Raw genomic sequence first — 19462 nt, forward strand, 5'->3', positions numbered from 1 at the left:
CCGCTATCTGTGGTCACAGTGGAGGGGGGAATGTCTGCTATCTGTGGCCACAGTGGAGGGGGGAATGTCTGCTATCTGTGGCCACAGTGGAGGGGGGAATGTCTGCTATCTGTGGTCACAGTGGAGGGGGGGGAGTGTCTGCTATCTGTGGTCACAGTGAAGGGGGGAATGTCTGCTATCTGTGGTCACAGTGGAGGGGGGGAATGTCCGCTATCTGTGGTCACAGTGGAGGGGGAGGGGATGTCCGCTATCTGTGGTCACAGTGGAGGGGGGGAATGTCCGCTATCTGTGGTCACAGTGGAGGGGGGGGAATGTCTGCTATCTGTGGTCACAGTGGAGGGGGGGAATGTCCGCTATCTGTGGTCACAGTGGAGGGGGGATGTCTGGTATCTGTGGTCACAGTGGAGGGTGAGGGGATGTCCGCTATCTTTGGTCACAGTGGAGGGGGGATGTCCGCTATCTGTGGTCACAGTGGAGGGGGGGATGTCTGCTATCTGTGGTCAATGTGGGGGAGATCAGAGGGGGAACAAAAATTGATCACGGAGGGGAAATGTTGGGCATTATAGATTAGTAGGAACAATAGGAAACATACTGAAGGCGCTCATAGAAGAAGCGCTGGGGTAAAAGGTGCTAAGGAGCAAGAGGAGGCACTAGTGCTCAGAGGTAAAAGACGGGGTGAGGGTGTATTGGAGATGACTGGGGGCAGTGGGTGGACAGGCAACCATGTGGTGGACAAGGGAGTAGAGGGGAAGACTGGACACAGTGGGGTGGAATAGGCAGTGGGGGGGATGACAAGTGGGTAGAAAGAGTAAAAATGGGGGGACATGGAGGTGGACAGGGGGGTGTGGAGTGGATAGGGTACAGGGGGGTAGTGAGGTGAGAAGGAGGGCAATAAGGGGACAGGGAAAATTGAGAGGACAGGAGGATAGGGGTAGACAGGATGCATTGAAGAGACAGAGGAACAGGGGGGCGCCAGAGGGATAGGAAGGTAGTAGTGGTCAGTAAGAGATGAATACCTGGCTGATGATGTCCTGGTCTGGAGGTTGACGTGGATCTCCTCTGATGAGTCTTCTATGGATGGGGTCCTCTCGGATGGTCCCTCTTGGCTCCTCTGATGAGTCTATTATGGTCGGGGTCCTCTCGGATGGTCCCTCTTGGCTCCTCTGATGAGCCTTCTATGGTCGGGGTCCTCTTGGATGGTCCCTCTTGGCTCCTCTGATGAGCCTTCTATGGTCGGGGTCCTCTTGGATGGTCCCTCTTGGCTCCTCTGATGAGTCTTCTATGGTTGGGGTCCTCTCGGATGGTCCCTCTGGGCTCCTCTGATGAGTCTTCTATGGTCGGGTGACTTCTGACTCTTCCCAGCACGGTGACTGGACATGAAGGGGGAAATCTCTCGGCTTCTTTTCCTCCGGCTCACAAGGGTCCACAATCAGGGGAAAGTTCTCCTCCGTGTCCCCGATGGAAGATGGAGGCTTCTTGTCCTGGCTGAGAGGTGTGAGGGACATTCTGTGTCTGCACTACGGATCTGGGAAGACTCCAATCACATTGTGAGCCAGCTTGAGCTTCCTCACAGGGGCCCCTCCCTCACAGACATCCCAGGGCCATGCTGACTACAAACACAGAGAGAGGGGGAGGGGGGCTCACATCTGGAGTCATTCAGTGCCATGTGCTTCTCATTCACTACAACCTAAAGAGAACCCCTCCCCCCTTTTAACCACTTGCTGACCGGGATTTTTCTGCCACTTTTTGTTTACAAGTTTAAATCTTTTTTTAATTATTATCATTATTATACAGGATTTATAAAGCGCCAACAGTTTTCGCAGCGCTTTACAATGTAGGGAGACATTACACCAACATAGTTTATATAAATAATTATTATAGTTTTTTTATTTTTAAACTGCCCCTTTAAATTATTTTTTTTTATCACTTTTAGACCCCTTTCACACTGGAGTGTTTTTCAGACGCTTGTGGGCTAAAAATATCGCCAGTAAAGCGCATGAAAAACGGCTCCCAATGCAGGGCGCATTTAAAGCGGGGTTCCACCTGCAATTTTTTTTTAATAAGGACACTTACCTGTCCTATGCGCCCGCGATGTCGTCCCCCCCGAGGCCGATCTCTCGATCGTGGCAGGTCCCGACGCCCCCATCCTCACTAAGGGAAACAGGCAGTGGAGCCTTGCGGCTTGACTGCCCGTTTCATATTGCGCATGCGCGAATCTCGCAGCACTGTATGAATGGGCAGCCGCTCTCTGGGATACACACAGTTCCCAGAAGGCAGTGCGCCCCATTCCCCAGAAGACAACGCGAGGATGAAGACCAGCCGTGGACTAGGAAGAGGCAGATTAGGAAGATCCGCATAGCAACCGCTATTTCTGGTAAGTAAAAACATTTGTTTTCACTTTTTTTGTAGCATTTTGGTGTAATTATTTTTATGGTGGACCTCCACTTTAACCCTTTATTTGGCTTCTAGCAGGTGTTAAAAGCGCCCGCTAGCGGCCGAATAGCGTCGCTAAAACTACATTAAAGCCCCGCTAAAACTAGCTGCACTTTACCGCTCCCGCCCCCGCCCCAGTGTGAAAGCACTAGGGATGAGCCGAACACCCTCCCCCCTCGGTTCGGTTTTCAGCAGAACATGTGAACAGGCAAAACATTTGTGCGAACACTGCTAAAGATTATGGGACACGAACATGGAAATCAAAAGTGCTAATTGTAAAGGTTAATATGCAAGTTTTTGGCATAAAAAGTGTTTGGGGGCCCGGCTCCTGCCCCAGGGGACATGTATCAATGCAAAAAAATGCCCCTGCAGAGAATTGCAAACAAAAGGTCTACTGGGACAAAGGAAAACTGTACAGAGAAGGTTTGCCTGCAGAGGGGAATGAGGCCGACACAAGTAGTAGGCAGCTGGTTGTACCCAGTCAATTTAGGGGACAGCTACTAAAAGTGTCTCATGAGGTGCCCCTAGCAGGGCACTTGGGAATCACTAAGACCCAAGGGCAGTTGATACATAACTTTTATTGGCCTACGATGCACACTGACATAGCTGACTACTGTCGGTCCCATGTTACCTGCCAGCGAGTTGGCAAGGTAGGGGATGTACACAGGGCTCCGCTAAAACCTTTGCCTGTGATTGACAAACCTTTTAAGAGGGTGGCGGTGGATATCGTTGGGCCTTTGGCCATCCCTAGCAGTTCAGGCAAACATTTTATCCTGACAGTTATAGACTATGCCACGCGTTATCCAGAGGCGGTGGCTCTCTCCTGCCTCCGGACAGACAAGGTCGCTGATGCTCTGCTGGGAATCTTCATAGTGGGGTTCCCGGCCGAGCTCATTAGCTATCAAGGCCATCAGTTTGTGTCTGACTTGATGCAAGCTCTCTGTCTGAAAATACAGATGACACCACCTTGATTGAGAGTGTTTGTTGAAGCTGAGGATCAATCTTCGCCCCAGGCTCTCCCAGCTTAGCGGTGCAGTAGGACGCTCTCTTGCGAGTCTGCTCACCTTAGGGCAACGAGAGCTGGACGCTCCAAACACGTGTCGGCTCTCCTCAGGGACTAAATCAGCCAGGCAGGGTCCTCACGCAGGCACACCAACCCCCAACCTCAGCTCTCCGCTAGCTCCAGCCGACTTTTTGCGATCTGCCTTCCCCTGGCTCCCTCCTTCATCCCTCCTTCCACGGCAAAGGTAAGCCCCTTGTGCACAGGGCTATCCCACCTCCCTGAGCTCCGCTGACGGCCGTCCTTTTCAGGATAAGCCGCGGCGGTGCCCCTCGCGCCACCTCGTCTCCTCGTGGAACGATTCCCGGCTGCCAGGTTTAGGAAAGGCCGCGGCTTCACACACGGCCTAGCTGCGCGCCGCACCAGCTACCTCCAGCAGCACATAAAACCCCCCCTTTGATCCCAGCAGCATCCCCCAGTCATCGCCAGACACCCCGGAGCTGCATCCCTCCCCCCCACTCGCTGACAGGCTGACATGCAGGGCTGCAATCATTGGCTCTCTCCCGGCTGCCCCCCCGCACTCTCCGGCTCCCCCCTGGTCCTCCATTCTCGGCCGATACCCCAGCCGGTCCCCCCCCCCTCACAGATACCACTGAGGCCATATTATCCTGCTAGGGGCTCGTGGCACCCGCATCCACAGCCAGGAAAGTCTGCGGCTTCAACCGCGGTCTAGTGTGGATTCCCGCGATTATCCAGCCTAAACCGCCCCTTTTCTACTCCTTTCAGTACTTGATCCAGGGCCACGTCCGATCGCCCAATAGGGGGGTCAGGAAGGAATTTTTTCCCCTGCCACGCACATTGGCATAGCACGGACAGGGTTTTATCGCCTTGCTCTGGATCAACCAGGGAGGTAGGATTCAGTGAATCGCCCGCCAGTCATTTACTGAAACCCCCCCCCCTTATCGGCATCTGCCCCCCAGTGCGCCAGCAACTATGACTAAACTGAGTTACTCGGCTGCAACCATATGGAGACTAAAGTCATTGGCCTCAATATTACCAGCCGCCACCAAAAAAGTCTTAAGGACTGAACGACAGTCAAACACTACACCTGCTTATCCAAACCTAAGTGCATATCATGCGCTCTGGTCAATACAAGATCAGCAGTAAGACACCGAACAGAAATTCATGATCTCATCCTACAATGCGATTTACACTGCCTCTTCATTACAGAAAGCTGTCTCACAGCTGACTGTAACACCATTCTCGACGAACTGGTGCCTGAGAATTATCGCATAATAACAGAAAACAGAGTGGGGCAAAAAGGAGGAGGCCTGGCAGTGATCCATAAGAGTTGCCTCTCGATCACTAAACCAGTCCTTCAAAACTCTCTTCCATTCATGGAAAACCTCTCCCTACAGCTTCAAACAAACCCCCAGGAGACCATCCATATTCTACTCTGCTATAGACCACCAGGTCCTAAATCGCAGCTTCTCACATCATTGACAGAGTTCATGTCCACTTATACACTAAACAGCAAACATCTTTTGCTGCTTGGGGATCTCAACCTTTGGGCCAACTCCTCACAGGATCCCGTGGCATTCGCCTGCATTGACCACTTGGAAGGACTAGGTCTGCAGCAGTTAGTATGTGGGCCCACACATACTTCTGGTCACACGCTCGATCTTATTTTCAGACAAGATCTAGAAATAAAAATTCTGGAAAATGAGTCGTTACCATGGACAGACCACCATGTAATCAAATTCATGATTACCAAAAATGGCTCTTTGACTAAAACACTAAAACCAGTGACAACACACTGGACCAGATCGCAGAAGAAGCTCCATTCGGAACTCTTCAAAACAACATTAGGGAACAAAGTAAAAACAATCCATTCACACCAGTTTGCCACGGAAACCTTGGATGCCATTAACACAGCTCTACTACAGTCAGCCGACGTAGTAGCGCCCAAACGTAAAACCTGCATCCGGAAAATCAACTCCAGCTGGTTTAACGACCAACTGGCATTGTTTAAGCAAGAATGCAGAAGAGCGGAAGCAGCTTGGAAAAGAAGCACTACAGACGAAAACCGCGCCATCTACAAGGAAATAACAAAAAAATATCACAAAGAAATTTTCAAGGCCAAAAAGTATAATTTTCCAAGATCATCACCAAGAGAAGAGCCTCTTTGATAGAAAACTGGATGACAAAGAGTTATCTTAAACTCAACGGTTCGGAAACAGAACTTCTCCTGTTTCACGCCAATCGTAAGAACCAACTGGCAACAACATGGATAGCCCCGCCCATTCTGGGCAAAATCATCACCCCTAGCACCAAAGTCAAAAGTCTCGGAGTCATCTTCGACACCTACATGACAATGGATGCACAAATAGGGTCAGTAGTCAGCGGATCTCACCATCTGCTACGTCTACTACGCAGACTTATTCCATTTATTCCTAAATAAGACATAGCAGTCGTGGTGGGAACAATTGTTAACTCCATACTTGACTATGCAAATGCCCTTTACCTCTGACTCCCAAAGTACCAAATCACTCGTCTGCAAGTCATTCAGAATATGGCCGCACGTCTTGTGACTGGGAAAAACCTTGGGAATCAATCTCAACCTCACTGAGAAGCCTTCACTGGCTGCCAGTGAAAGACAGAATCACTTTCAAAGCACTCTGTCTGACACATAAATGTATTTTGGGAAATGCCCCCCAATATCTATGCGAAAAACTAAAAGCCTACAACCCCAATCGCGTTCTGCGATCCTCCAACCAAAATCTACTCCAAATACCCAAAACCAGATACAAGTCCAAAGTAGAATGAAGATTTGCGGTCCAAGGACCCAGACTATGGAACGCTTTACCAACCAGCATTCGGTTGGAGGAGAACCACTTGGCCTTTAGGAGAAAGATCAAGACCCACCTCTTCTGAGGTCAAAGGAGAAATGGACAAACAAGCACCCAGAGGCGATTCAGTTCGCATGTGCAGCGTTATATAAATTTTTCACTCACTCAGATCCGGGTGCTGAATCCTGTGTCAGGGGATTCTGGACCAAAAGTGTCTCCTCATAAAGGAAGGTCTGTGGCAGAGACTGGACTTTATTCCGTGAGCCATCCCGGCTGCTAGGCCAGTGAGAGGGACCTATCCGGGGGAGCAATACCCACTCTGGCTAGAGTGGTGACGAGAACTTTTGGCTGGAAGCAAGAACCTACCTACCTACTTACCCTTCCACCCCTCCAATTTATTTTCTACTAAGTTTTACAAATAAATCCCAGAAAGAGAAGTGTATCGTGTGGACATTGGAATTCTTCAGAGTCTCTTTACCGCTCTGGACAGCGAGAAGATAGAGGTAACGTGGCACCCGAAATATCTTATCCTGGTTCTCCTCCTTTTTGGAAAACCGATCACAAATAGTGAAATTGGGACCATCTCCTAATTCACCCCACTGCAACCCATCCACCCACCGACCTCCTGTCCCCTCCTCTGTTTCCCCAGCAGCTCCTTCGGGGGAAGTGCTACACGTGTAATATTATACAAGGTGTGGGAACGATCGGCACAAACAATACAACCTCACATTGTTTTCTTTGATGGTGACGGAAAACATAGAACATCGGGAACATCGCCCTGTTCAGCTGCCCATACAATCGTACAATCTCCTTCTCTTATGGTTAGTGGAGGGAAATGGATGTGTATGAGGTGATCCCCCGGGGGGTGCAATATGAGAGTCCTGAGAGATGTGAGAGCTCCGGATCTCTCTGAAGACACCAGTGTGATGAGGGGAGGAAGGAAGAGGACACAAGAAAGGGAAAGCTCCTCCTACACGAGAGATTATTGGAGGAGAAATCTTCTCACTACATTCCATGGATTGTTGAATGGCGCTCAGAAGGAGATCAACATTTCATTTCCTTTTATCATCACATTTTGGAATGAATGGAATTTACTGAATGAAAATCACATTCACTGCTAGAAATTCATTCCTTGGAGAGAAATTCCCCATCCTGCTCCTCCCAATCTTCTCCTCACTGCGCTCAATAATCAACGTTCATTTCCCTCCACTAACCAGAAGAACGTCCAACAAACCTTCTTCACATGACCAATCTGGAATGAGATTCTATTGTGTCATCCCAGAGAATGGGGGGAGGGGTCCTCTTTGTGATCCCCTCCCTGTCCTGTGTTTATAGTCAGTGTTGCCTCAGAGGGGAGAATGGAAGGAGGGGTCCTCTTTGTGATCCCCCTCCCCACACTGTGTTTGTAGTCAGCATGGCCCTGAGGCATCTGTGGGGGAGGAGCCCCTGTGAGGAAGCTGGCTCACAATGTGATTGGAGTCTTCCCAGATCCGTAGTGCAGACACAGAACGTCCCTCACACCTCTCAGCCAGGACAAGAAGCCTCCATCTCCATCGGGGACACGGAGGAGAACTTTCCCCTGATTGTGGACACTTGTGAGCCGGAGGAAGAGAAGCCGAGAGATTTCCCCCTTCATGTCCAGTCACCGTGCTGGGAAGAGTCAGAAGTCACCCGACCATAGAAGAGGAGCCAAGAGGGACCATCCGAGAGGACCCCAACCATAGAAGACTCATCAGAGGAGCCCAGAGGGACCATCCGAGAGGACCCCAACCATAGAAGACTCATCAGAGGAGCTCCACATCAACCTCCAGACCAGGACACCACCAGCCAGGTATTCATTTCCTAATTCACCCCACTGCAACCCATCCACCCACTGACCTCCTGTCCCCTCCTCTGTTTCCCCTCTGCCCCTCTGCCTCTCCACTGCCCCCTTGTCCTCCCCTCTGGCCCCCTATACACCCCTGTTTCCCTCACTTCCCCTCTGTCCACCTCTGTGTCTCCCCCACTGCCCCCCTGTCAAGCCTTGTGTCTACCGCCACTACCCCCTCCCCCTATGTTCCCCCACTGCCCCCTGTCCACTCCTTTGCCCCCTATCCACCCCTCTGTCCTACCTCTGTCCCCCTGCCCACACCTCTGACCCCTTACTGCCCATGTTTTCCCTACTGCCCTCTGTCCATCCCACTGCCCCCCTGTCCTCCCCTCTGTCCCCCCACTTCTCACCTGTTCATCCCCTCTGTCCCACTACTGTCTTCCTGTTCAGCCCTCTGTCTCTACACACCCCTCTGTCCTACCCCTGCCCCTTGTCTCAATACTGTCCCCCTATCCATCTCCTCTGTCCCTGTCCAACCCTGTGTCCCCCCACATTCCCTCTGTACACCCCTGTGTCCCCCCATTTCCCCCTGTTCAGCCCTGTGTTTCACCCCACTGCCTCATCTCCCCTCTGTCCCCCCACTGCCCCCTATCCACCTCTCTATCCCCCTACTGCCCCTTGTCCTCCCATTTAACCCCATACTGCCCCATGTTCTCCTATGTGTTCCCCTCACTACCCCCCTGTCAAACCCTGTCCCCCACACTGCCCCCTGTCCTGCCCTCTGTCCCTACACTGCCCCCCTGCCCAGCCCGTTGTCCCCACACTGCCCCCCTTTCCAGCCCTTTGTCCCCACACTGCCCTTCTGTCCACCCCTTTGTCTCCACCCTCTTCAATGTCTATATCCCTGTCCCCCAATGCCCCCTTTCCGTCCTCCTGCTCCCCTGTCCCACCACTGAGCACCTATGTTCTTTTTTTTAGATTTTCAACATTTCTCCTCAGTGATCACTATTTATTTTATCAAATAACAACAACCCCTCCCCCCACTGATCACAGAAAAGTGGCATTTTTTCCTCCCACTTACCTCTCACTGCCCACCTGTCCCCTCCACTTCCCTGTCTACTTCCCTGCCCCCCCCAAACTGCCTCCCTGTTCACCCCAATCCCCCCTCTCCCCTCACTGCCCCCTGTCATGTGTCTGGTGTGGGGTGTACATGGGGAGCAGGAAGAGGGAGTAACACAAGGATTCTAGCTTGTAGAGGTGCCTGAGGAACCCCAGAAGTGTGTGCTGATTACTAGACTGACCCCCAACCCTTATGCCCCGTACACACGAGCGGAATTTCCGATGAAAAGCTCACATCAGACTTTTGCTGGCGGAAATTCCGCTTGTGTGTACAGGGCATTAGAGTTCAGATTGTATGTAAGATTTGTATCTGCCTGTGTGTGGTCAGCCAGCTAGATATGGGCGGAGTCTCCCTCTAGTGGTGATCAGAGGTATTGCAGGCTGTGCCAAGTCTATCACAGCTGGTATTACTGGCTACCAATAATCTCCCTCTCCTTCCCTCCTCCACCAAACAAGGTCCTCTCCTGGTTTTCTAGTTCCCGTGGGGCTTCCCTCCTTGTCATGTGTGTGGCAGTGGTGGGATAATAGAGTGTGTGTGCTGTTATACAGCTGTTACCCCTGTCTGGGGTGGGAACTTGGGGTTCTCCTGACAATCTGCCAGCGTGCTGGGTGATTTCTGTGGATATACAACAGAAGGTGATACCCCGTGTGTTGTCTGACCCCCCACATCCCTGTACCCCGATACCATAGTCTGTAACATCAGACTCCTCCCACTGACCACTATGGCTGAACATTGTTTTCATCCTGCTGACCACAGACCCAAATCATTTGTCCCCCCTGAGCAGCAGTATAAGGGGCACTATGACTATAATATTGTGCTGACCCCTCTACTCTATATATTGTGTTGTACATTACAATAGTGCTGACCCCTCTACTCTATATATTGTGCTGTACATTACAATAGTGCTGACCTCTCTACTCTATATATTGTGTTGTACATTACAATAGTGCTGACCGCTCTACTCTATATATTGTGTTGTACATTACAATAGTGCTGACCCCTCTACTCTATATATTGTGTTGTACATTACAATAGTGCTGACCCCTCTACTCTATATATTGTGTTGTACATTACAATAGTGCTGACCCCTCTACTCTATATATTGTGTTGTACATTACAATAGTGCTGACCGCTCTACTCTATATATTGTGTTGTACATTACAATAGTGCTGACCCCTCTACTCTATATATTGTGTTGTACATTACAATAGTGCTGACCTCTCTACTCTATATATTGTGTTGTACATTACAATAGTGCTGACCCCTCTACTCTATATATTGTGTTGTACATTACAATAGTGCTGACCCCTCTACTCTATATATTGTGTTGTACATTACAATAGTGCTGACCTCTCTACTCTATATATTGTGTTGTACATTACAATAGTGCTGACCCTTCTACTCTATATATTGTGTTGTACATTACAATAGTGCTGACCCCTCTACTCCATATATTGTGTTGTACATTACAATAGTGCTGACCCCTCTACTCTATATATTGTGTTGTACATGACCAGCTACAGTAGTCAGGAATGACAGCGGTGACCCCGGAGGTGACACAATTCTTGTCATTCATGACAGAGGATATCGGGGGATGGGATGTTCTCCAAGCTCCTCCTACCTGACAAGCTATAGTGGTTTATCAATGTTCCTCCATCTTGGACCTATCGGATGAAACACACCAGGGAACAGAAGGGGGAGGGGTGACACATTCTCTGTATTGTGATTGGCCGGTTCTCCAGCTGCCCCGATCACTTCTACATGACGGCCAATCACTGGCTGAGAATAATACAAAGCTCTTTTCTCTATTAACCTTTTGAATACCAGAAGGATAAAGAATGTACATTGGTAGACAAGGGGTCAGTGAATGGGGCGGAGCTCTGCTGACTTCCATCATCCAATCACGTGTAAGTAAAACTCCATGTGTTTTATTTCTTTGCACGTGATTGGATATTCATTACAAAGTGACATTTCACCACATTCACTGATCTCTGGGGAAAATTTCTTTGAACATCCTATTTAGTAAATCCCCCCTCTGTCTGTACACTGAACTGTCCGGATTGCAGGTCTGGGGCCTCTAATGATCCAGCACAGCTGACATACATGACCTTCCTAATACCCCTCCCCCTCCTCTCCACCATACTTACTACAGACCGGCAGACTAGATCCTCCTTATGCACCCTGACACAGGATGGGGGATGGGGGGACATGTTCTCATGTAAGGTGACTGGATGAGATTTGGGGTCACACTTGTCTTTGCTGGTATATGGAAGATCACTTGTTGGTGGTAATGGAGGTGAACCCGGCAATGAAGCAGATCTACAGTACACCTCCCATTACTGTTCCTTCCGAGGTCAGATCTCCAGATCGCTCTTCTCTGTCCCCCCCCTGACAGAGCGCCCCCTTCTGGGACATTTTATATTGTAGCTTTGTGGTCATTAGACCTCACCAGGCAATCTGTCCAAGAGCGGTCTTTATTGTCGCAGACCCTCACTGCGTCCTTTCACCCCTCCCCCTCACTAATCTATAAACACTGTGCATCCCAAACACTGCACCCCCTCACATTGCTGACTTAAAGGATAAGCCCCCCCTGAATCCCAGCCCCCCCTATGTACCAATATACAATTAATGTACTTATTTCTATTTATCTTGCACCCCCCACCTCAGTGTCCAGCTGGCTGTATAATCACTTCCGGACCTCCGCACTCCGATATACATCGGCTGTTTGAAGAGGGATATCTCTGTTATGGCAGCAGCTTGCTTCTATAACCCCGGTATCCTCCTCTTCGCCGGGGGTCCGGTTTCCGATAATGGTGGTCTCTGCGGCAGATTCGCAGCAAGATCACTTTTATCGGTGGCGGGAGAGGGCCCTCCCCCTCCCGCCACTCTCCCGTGCCCTCTGCAGCTAACCGGAGCTGTCGGTAGCGGTGGAGGCAATCGCATCTATCTGCTGGGTATGGAGATGAGTGAGGGGAAGATGACCCACCCGTCTCCATACCATAGCAGGGTGGAAGCCACGTCAAAACATCACTTCCGCCCATAGATCTTAAAGGGAAATTTTTTTGAGATTTTTGTTAAATTACAATTGTATTTTTTATTGTATTTTTATGTAAATATGAGATGTGACGTCTTTTTGACCCCCAGATCTCATATTTAAGAGGACCTGTCATGCTTTTTTCTATTACAATGTGTGAAAGGAAGTCAGGTAAATCTGTGGGTGTTGTCACAGACGGGAGATGCATTTCTGCCTTGTTTAGACAATACACCAATTATTATCGGGTGTCGGCTGCAGAAGTAGCCAGAAAGGTTTAAGGGCGTTGGAAAACTTCAGCTGTTCAGAATGAGGCAATTAAGGTTTCTATAAGTATTCCAGGCTGCATCCTGAGGCTTTTTGAGTGAAGGAGAGCAGTGAACAGAAATACTTCTGAAGAGGTGAGGTGCTGTTGATTTTTCTGTGTGATAAAAATCAAAAAGACTATGGGCCAGATTCTCATAGATTCCGCGTTGGCGTAGTGTAAGCCATTTACACCACGCCGCCGCAAATTACTTGAGCAAGTGCCATATTCACAAAGCACTTGCTCCGTAATTTGCGGCGGCGTAGTGTAAATGGCCCGGCGTATGGCCGCGTAATTCAAAGGGGGCGGCTTGTATTCAAATTAAGCGCGCCCCCGCGCCAATCGAACTGCGCATGCGCCAGATGTAAAAATAGCCCAGTGTGCATGCTCTAGCTCACGACGGAAAACGTCAATGACGCCGACGTGAGCGTCATTGACGTCAAGTCGTATTCGCGAACGACTTAGTAAAACGACGTAACCGACGGAAAAAGACGACGCGGACCTGACGCCATACTTAACATGGCATACGGCGGACTGGCGTAAGGTTACCCCTCATATAGCAGGGGTAACCTTACGCTTACGGAAACGACGTAAACGACGACGAGGCGGCGCAAATTCGTTCGGGAATCGGCGTATCAGGCTCATTTGCATAGTCAAATGAGACCTGAATGTAAACGCCACCTAGCGGCCTGCATAGTATTGCATTTAGGATCTGACGGTGTAAGTGACTTACACCCGTCGGATCCTAGCCTAATTCCGGCGTATCTTGTTTTGAGAATACAAAACAATGATACACCGGCGGGATTTTCGAATTACGCCGGTGTAGCTGTAGATTTACCGGTGTAACTCTTTTGAGAATCTGGCCCTATTTGTTTTTCTGCTGTATGACCAGCAGTGTCTGCTCAGCACTAGGCTGTGCCGGACTCCATAGATAGGTTCCTGCGTGGTGAAGGTAGTCGCCCCAAGTGGCCAGGGTTTATTTTGTTTATGCTGTTTGGATGCTTGCACTTGTTTCCAGCAAGATGGAAGAATAAACCAAATTCTTTGTTTTTGTCTTCGGCTGTTTCTCTGTATCGTTCAGTGTGTAGTGATCCCATCCAGGGGGTCACACCCCCCCCGCTACTGAGCTAACGCCTTACAAATAGGAATAAAAGTGACACTTTTTTTGTTTTTGTTTTTAAAGAACAGTGTAAAAAATAAAAGGTAAAATAAAAGATAAAAATTAAACGCGCCCCGTCCCGCCGAGCGTGTGTGATGAAGCGAACGCATACGTGAGCAGCGCCCGCATATGAAAACGGTATTCAAACCACACATGTGAGGTATCGCCGAGATCGTTAGAGCGAGAGCAATAATTCTAGTCCTAGACCTCCTCTGTAACTCAAAAGACCTCCTCTGTAACTCACAAGCGGGTGCAATTTTGAAGCGTGACATGTTGGGTATCATTTTAATCGGCGTAACATTATCTTTCACAATATACAAAAAATGGGCTAACTTTACTTCCAAAAAAAGTGTGCTTGTAAGACCGCTGTGCAAATACGGTGTGACATAAAGTATTGCAATGACCGCCATTTTATTCTCTAGGGTGTTAGGATTTTTTATTTATTTTTTTATAATATTTGGGGGTTCTAATTGATTTTCTAATAAAAACACCAAATCTCAGAAAGAAGCTTGGTCCTTAAGTGGATAATCACTTCTCCTTTACTTCCTGGACACACCCTGCACCATCTACCCTCCCCCTTCCACCCACCTCATCAGGTGCATGTTTTTTCTATGCAATCAGTAATCACTGTTCTCACTAAATACACAGCTATAGATTGTTCATTTGGCAGAGTGTGCATGAGCTGAGCGATCAGATAACGGCCGATGTGGATAGAGCTGTAATATTGTAATCAGGAGAAGTGTGTCCTGGGTTCTGTAATGATCACCATACACTATACAACCTGATGATGGGACAACTAAAGGACATTGTACAGATTACATAGTGTATGGCCAGCTTTAAAGAAGAACATAGGAGGGAGTGGATGGAGTCACTCAGCTGTCAAGCCGCACTCACTCGTCACGCATAGGGTAGACCATTCATTTTGACTGGGCTGCCCTATGTGCAACAATCGCCCCAAACAAGCTCCAGAACATTTTTAGAGTGGAGTGTGTATATATATATATATATATATATATATATATATATATATATATATATATATATATATATATATATATATATATATATATATATATATATATATATATATATATATATATATAGAATATCTGCTGTTCCCTTTGTGGAGAGAAATTTAAAGACTTACCAAACATCTACCCAGAATACACCTGAGAGATGACTCTTCAGCTTTTCTTCTACACATGACCCTCCTTTCTAAAGCTTTATATAAAATATCACTACTCATTCACCTTATAAACGTGGTGAGATCTTCTATCCCACTGAAATGTCTCTGTGGATTTCCAGGGTTACTGAGATCAAAGGAAAGGAAGATCTCACCACATCTCTGAAGGGTGAGGAAGATCATTAGGAATAATTAATCGCTTTGAAAATGCAGGGAATTGATTTTCAAGATTCGCCTCCTATTGATTTCAATGAGGTTTGCATTTAAATCTGCAAATTTTTTTGGATCTTTAGACGTCTTGCCTAAAGTCCCCACAAATCTGAACCCAAGAACATTCCTCCGTCACTATGCAGCACATTTCTCTGAATGAGATTCTCCCGATAGAAATTGTAATAAAATGTACATTTTATCAGCCAATGGGAATAATATATTGTCCTCTGTAAAATAATATTGTATATATTGTTTCTATATATTAGATACATTTAATAATGAATGTTAAAAAGAAAACAACTTTATTCAGCTCTTTTTATAGAATTCTGACTTTTTTTTCTGTACAGGTGGATTGAGGAATCGAGTTTTCTATCATGTTGGAATTCATCAATACAACAAAGTCACATGGGAAGTGAAGCCATATGGGTGTCTGAAGTGACTGAAAGTCTTTATCACAATTCACTGGAGGATTCACACAGGACACAAGTCATATCCGTGTTCTAAATGTTGTTCTGAATTCTCTTCAACATCGATCCCGCCTCAGAGGACAACAGGAGAGAAGTCATTTCAGTGTTCTGGAAGTGACAATGACTTTACAGTAAAGTCCAACCCATGTATACATAAGAGGAGTCATTTCAGAAGATATTTCTTGTTTGGAATGTTATAAAGATTTACAATGGAGGCAGAACGTATCACACACCAGGAGGTTTATAATGGAGTGAAGTCATATCAGTGTTCTGAATGTGACAATGTTTTTACATTTAAGTCACAGCTTATCACACACCAGAGGTATCACACTGGAGAGAAGCCATATCAGTGTTCTGAATGTGACAAAGCTTTTACATTGAAGTCACATCTTATCAGACACCAGATGGTTCACACTGGAGAGAAACCATATCAATGTTCTGAATGTCACAAATCTTTTACACACAATTCAAATCTTATCACACACCAGAGGATTCACACTGGAGAGAAGCCATATCAGTGTTCTGAATGTGACAAAGCTTTTACAACCAAAAATGATCTTACCATACACCAGAGGGTTCACACTGGAGAAAATTCATATCCATGTTCTGAATGTGGCAAAGCTTATAAACATAAGTCAATACTTATGAGACACCAGAGGGTTCACACTGAAGAGAAACCATATCAGTGTTCTGAATGTAGCAAAGCTTTTACACAGAAGTCACACCTTATCAAACACCAGAGGATTCACACTGAAGAGAAACCATATCAGTGTTGTGAATGTGGCAAAGCTTTTACATGTAAGTCACACCTTATGACACATCAGAGGATTCACACTGAAGAGAAACCATATCAGTGTTCTGAATGTGGCAAAGCTTTTAGACAGACATCACTCCTTAAGACACACCAGAGGATTCACACTGAAGAGAAACCATATCAATGTTCTGAATGTGGCAAAGCTTTTACACATAAGTCAACCCTTATGACACACCAGAGGATTCACACTGAAGAGAAACCATATCAGTGTTCTGAATGTGGCAAAGCTTTTTCACTGAAGTCAAATCTTATCGGACACCAGAGGATTCACACTGGAGAGAAACCATATCAGTGTTCTGAATGTGGCAAAGCTTTTACACAGACGTCACATCTTATCAGACACCAGAGGATTCACACTGGAGAGAAGCCATTTTAGTGCTCTGAATGTGACAAAGCTTTTACAGTTAATGTCGGCATCATCTATCACCAGAGGATTTACAAGCTTCAGCTGCAGAGAGGAAACTCTGAAATAAGGGGTATCAAAGGAGTTGCGGGCATCCCATTAGTTTCACAGCCCCAATGTTATCCCACAAGCTAGGGAAGAAGTGAAAAGATAAAATGCTTCTCAAAAAAAGTAACACAAATTTGTGAGCAAACTGGAATGTAATGATTGGAGACTTTGAGTTTAGTTCTTATCTCCATCAGACACACACTTAGAAGGCCTGCAAATATTTTACCTTTGACATTTTTTTTTTTTTTAGATAAGCACCCATGACTTAATTGTTTTCATCGTTCTTCTCATGTTTACCTTTTTTCATGGAGCTTTGTCTGAACATGTAATGTATTTCATCATTCACTAACTGAGCTGTGATCCCAAATGTTTTCTTCATTGACAGATCCTGAGCTAATACATGACCAACACTGCCGCCATACAAAGACTAGTGGTCAAGTGGCATCTTGCCGAACCTTCCAAATTATGAAAGCTCATTCCAAATTCTTCTGACTGTTGATACTTCATCAGCCAGGCTTGAGGGCCCCAGCTAAGCCCACCTTGTCCACACCTCCCATTACATGTCCCCCCTCCCTCTTCACCATCAATGCTTCCTTTCCGTGTTTCCTCTCCTCTGAGGCCCCGTACACACGACAGAGAAACTCGACGTGCCAAGCACGTCGAGTTCCTCGTCGAGTTCAGGGATGAAGCCGCCGAGAAGCTCGGCGGGACGCCTTCTCCCATAGAACAACGAGAAAATAGAGAACATGTTCTCTATTTTCTCGTCGAGCTCCTCGGCGGCTCCATCGAGCCAAAACTGTACAGACGACAGAGTTTCTCGGCAGAATCCGGGTTTTGACCGAGTTTCTCGGTGAATTCTGCCGAGAAACTCTGTCGTGTGTACGGGGCCTCATAGATGACAGCTTTACAGGCAGGTCTGTAGTTGGGACACCAGCCAGGGAGAAGTCTCTGTTCAGTGAGAAAGCAACTTCCCAAGCTGGTAAGATAGCGCAGGGGGCTAATGCTCCTTTGCGGCAGTCTGTGATTGCCCCAAGGGTTGCAGGTTCGATCCTGGTGGGGTCCACTCAGCCTTTTATCTTTCCGAGGTCGGTAAAATGAGTACCATTGAGTTGGATAATAATGACAACCATTATCAGCACTTAGACACAGCGGCATCGCTGTAATTGGCGCTATATAAGTGTAAACATTATTATTATTAGGACTTACAACACTGAGTTGCTGCTGTTTATGGGATTCATTCAACAGTACTCATACTTTCACTAGGAGGCTGAAATTCCTCTGAATGGGGTTCACTTTAATGACTGATTGGACAGATCTCTTTTTGGGGTAAAGTTTGTAAAGAACACTTCTTATCCCTGGAAATGTTATGATGTTGGCACTAAAGTGTAACTAATTCCATAAATGGTGCAATCTGTTATTCATGTTTTTGTTTTTCCCAAGTTTCCCCTTTATTACCTGTTGACCCTCCCAGTAGATCTGTTTTATTATACTTCCTTTAGAAGGCCAAGCTATTTGGAGGGGATGGGAAACACCATATACTGTAACACTGCCGGGGCTTCTTACAACTGTCAGTTTTCATTTATATGGTGGTTTAAACCTTAAAGCAGAACTCCGGCCAAATTTTGTTTCCATGTCCTTGTTGCTGATCTCCTACATTCACCTACTTTGCCATCCATGTTCTTCTGAGATCTGTAGTTCCCCTGTAATAGGCTGCTGAACTTGCTGAAAAAACTTTATTGCCTGCTGACTTCCTATTTGTAAGACTGCTGGCTGCTTTCCCTCTCCTGAGCTCAGCCAGCGGTCTGACACGCCCCCTTGTAGTCCTCTGAAAGCCGAGCAGAAGGAAGCAGACATGTTGTGGGCGGAGGGGGTCTCACAGCCCCCGGTCTGTGCCGCTCATGGAGGAGGTGCCCTCCTTCTCCTCTATCCTCCCTCATCCTCCTCTGCTCCTGCCAGTCACCGCCCCTCCACTTCACCTCCACACCATCCCCCTTCGCTCTATCCCCACCCCCTCGCACCACCCCCACCCCTGCCTGCTATCTCTGTGCAGAGCGGGATTATAATCAGTAATTGTATGACACAGCAGGGATATCCCACTGTGTCAGGTATAATATACAAGCACACCAATGCTGATGTCCCACCCCCGAAGTTATAAGAACAGTGCGCTGTCAATCATAATAACAGTGGGGGCGGGGCATCATTGCTCAGCGTTCTCATATAACAATATCAGACACTGCGGGAGATCCCTGCTGTGTATATACAAGTAATAACTGATAATAATCCCGCTCTGCACTGGTGGTCCCTGACATGGTGGTCCCTGACATGGTGGTACCTGACATGGTGGTACCTGACATGGTGGTCCCTGACATTCTATGTGGCACTGGTGTCACATAGAGAGTGTTGTACATTTATTTTATATCATGAGGATCTCAGAAGGAGATATCTACACAAGGTAAAGGAGATCCAACTGGCACCTGGGTGGGAGGAAGTGGGGTCCATTTTCTTGGAGGGGTTGAGTTGGAACTCGGTTGAGTAATATGGTGGGTTTTCTTCTTAAGCCATTAGTTGTTACTATAGTTTTCATAATAATTTTATACATTGCTGATGTTGTTTCTTTCACTGTCAGAGTTG

The 19462-nt window shown here is 47.4% G+C and overlaps 1 protein-coding gene and 1 pseudogene across 1 annotated transcript in view; one reads left to right on the forward strand and one right to left on the reverse strand.

The window, feature by feature from the left end:
* Positions 1–19462, reverse strand: part of LOC120928424 (zinc finger protein 850-like) — a 152818-nt gene that overhangs the window by 23263 nt on the left and 110093 nt on the right. The gene's annotated exons all lie outside the window — the stretch shown is intronic.
* Positions 7838–19462, forward strand: part of LOC120928423 — a 367954-nt pseudogene continuing 356329 nt past the window's right edge.

Source organism: Rana temporaria, chromosome 2 (assembly GCF_905171775.1).
Source record: "Rana temporaria chromosome 2, aRanTem1.1, whole genome shotgun sequence".
NCBI lineage: Eukaryota > Metazoa > Chordata > Amphibia > Anura > Ranidae > Rana > Rana temporaria.